Here is a 2,825-nt window from a genome sequence, read left to right as displayed (position 1 = left end):
TTTCAGGAGAAGACCCAGATGCAGACAGTGTCGAAGTAACAAAAGTTTATTACAAAAACAGGGGGCAGGCAAACGACAGGTCAAGGGCAGGCAGAGGTCAGTAATCCAGATCAGAGTCCAAAAGGTACAGAACAGCAGGCAATCTCAGGGTCAGAGCAAGCAGAGGTCAATAATCCAGGGTGGTGTGACAAGGTACAGAACGGCAGGCAGGCTCAGCGTATAGGGCAGGCAGAATGGTCAAAACCGGGAAAACTAGAAAACAGAAACTTGAGAAAGACAGGAGCAAGGGGGAAAACGCTGGTAGGCTTGACAAAAAAAAACGAACTGGCAACAGACAAACAGAGAACACATGTATAAATACACTAGGGATAATGGGGCGACACCTGGAGGGGGCAGGAGACAATCACAAAGACAGGTGAAACAGATCAGTGTGTGACACCGGCTAATTTTCAACCGCAGTCCCTGTACATTTTACTTGGCAAGTACGAGTGAAGACGGGCTTCAACAAAGTTTGTGCAAACTTCGAATGAATTTCAACAATATTGCAAGATGGCCCGGAATCGATTACATCTGACGCTACCACTTCTGCTGGCTGTCAACTGTCAAACCTGTGACTGGTGCTGGTGAGTAGCTAAGTAGATAGCTAGCAGCTACTTTTGGTTAGACACTAATGCTAGCGAGCCAAGCTAGATATGATACCACAGATGAAAGGGGAATGATACTGTAGCTAACTAAATACAGCAAACTAACATGTAATGTCAGAGAGGAATATGTGCATAGCTAACATTAGCTAGCTACCTTGCTAACAACAGCTAACTGTAGCCTAGTTTCCATTGGCATTTAGGGTAAATGCAAGGCAGGCATTTGGATACTAGCTAAAGATAGCTAGGTAATCATAGGATGTAGCCAGCTTGCTTTCAATAATGTTTAAAGTCGAACTGGCTAGCTAAGATCCCTGCTAGCTAACGTTATTTCAACCCGGACAAAGATATTAATAGCAAACTAACCAGGATTTGTATTTGGGGGCTTCGTTTACTAACCCAAAACAACATTCCTTACGGTTCTCATAAAAGTTTATTGTGCATTTTCTAAGGCAAAAATAAATTAAGGATGGTACTTGTCTACTACAATATAACGTTATGACTCTGGCAGCAAAGACCAAAACGTGTCAGCAAGCATTCAGTAACAAATACAGCTGGTTCCATAGTAACGGCTTCACTGGCCTGAATCTATTCTGTAGTTACAGTCCCTCTACAACAGGGGTTCTCAAACCTCTCCTCGGGGAGCTAGCACACCTGATTGAAATGGTCAACTAATCATTAGGTCCTTGACTAGGTGAATAAGGTGAGTTAGTTCAGGGCTACAACAAAATTGTGAAACGTCTGGGGGACTCAGAGGATAGGTTTGAGAACCAGTGCTCTCAATGCATATAATTACTTTCAAACTAGAGCAATATGTTTTTTTTTGTATTGATTTTTAATTTAATTCACAGGCTACGTACAACACCTGGTGGATTTGTTGTTCAGCAGCGTCATGGGAACCCCCCTACCATATTAGGAGCTGTTACAGAAAACTGGGCTGATGCAGTGGCCAGACACCAGTCCCGCTTCAGAGTAATGGAGGACACTTGAATCAGGTTGGTCTCATTTGATCTGGTCAAAGTTCAAAATACTCACTTGTCAGTTCTGGAGTTCACCTAACCACCATTGATAATGTAATTAGTGCTGTGTGTATTTGTATGTGTGTCTTGAATGTTGTAAGGAGGTGCCCCCTTCCACGTGCCAATGGACTACTCCTGGGGCTGAGTGAGTAATACCAACCAGTCAGTGCCATGCTGGCACGTGCCCCTTGTGAATCAGGATCGCTGATTGGCTATGTTCAAATGTGTATTTACTGATGGCTTCCATGACTGTATGGTGACAATCTTTCTCTCTCTCTCTCCTTCTGTGATGTAAGAGCTGGGTCGGATCTGTAAGTCAGGCTCCTTCATGAACAGTATCTATGATGAAAGAGGCCTGGAGCTGATCTACGCTGCCATGCCCACCAGACGCTTGCAAACACCTCAGAATGGACAGGAGGTGATTACTAATAAGACAGTACATCACAAGTGTTTAGTAATATACATGTCACTCATCAACTCTATCTATTTCTAAATCAAATCTAATTGTATTTGTCACATGCTTTGTAAACAACAGGTGTAGATTAACAGTGAAATGCTTACAGGTTCTTTGAAAAAAATGCAGAGTTAAGATAAAGATACAAAATAAAAATAGTGACACGAGGAATAAATACACAGTGAATAACGAATAATAATAATAATAACGAGTCAATGTAGCATGGCTATTAGCCTCGTCGAGAACAAGGCTTCTCTAAATGGGAAGCCTGGGGAAGTCCATGTCACAAAATCAGCTAAAAAGGGGTGGGAAACAGGTGTAAATCAGTGATGCCTCGCAACATGTCAACCCAATCAAATGCCTTGCTCGGGCAGAGCATCAAAGGTGCTCACTAGATTAGTGTCGTAGGTGCAACTGTGCGTGAGGATGGCTGTGAAATTGCTGATTAAAACCCCATCAAAATATGTTGATGTTGCCTTGTTTGTGGTGAACCGTATGACTGTAACAGGAACAAATGTAACCTTTTGAAAGGTAAATCGTTGTTATTGCGACCGGACTACACATTGGCTTTAAAAGAGATAACGGGACCTGTCACGCTGAGTAATGGGTTTCCAAAAGTAGTATGTGGCTCCTGTCACAATCTTCTATTCAAATATAAAAGAAGTGCCAATGACATGGAAAGAGTAGAATGTTTTGCAAGGGAAAGGGCAA

The 2,825-nt window shown here is 42.5% G+C and overlaps 1 long non-coding RNA gene across 2 annotated transcripts; it reads left to right on the top strand.

Annotated features, from left to right (window-relative positions):
- Positions 1–406: 406 nt before the first annotated feature.
- Positions 407–2,517, top strand: LOC121547048. Of its 2 annotated transcripts, XR_005996480.2 has the most exons (4): positions 407–623; positions 1,493–1,636; positions 1,762–1,805; positions 1,957–2,517. It is a non-coding gene; the product is annotated as an uncharacterized LOC121547048 (long non-coding RNA). The 2 variants fall into 2 exon arrangements; XR_005996481.2 differs by lacking the exon at positions 1,762–1,805.
- Positions 2,518–2,825: the final 308 nt, after the last annotated feature.

Source organism: Coregonus clupeaformis, chromosome 31 (assembly GCF_020615455.1).
Source record: "Coregonus clupeaformis isolate EN_2021a chromosome 31, ASM2061545v1, whole genome shotgun sequence".
NCBI lineage: Eukaryota > Metazoa > Chordata > Actinopteri > Salmoniformes > Salmonidae > Coregonus > Coregonus clupeaformis.
The sequence above is the reverse complement of the archived record's forward strand: the minus strand, read 5'-3'. Positions and strand labels throughout refer to the sequence as shown.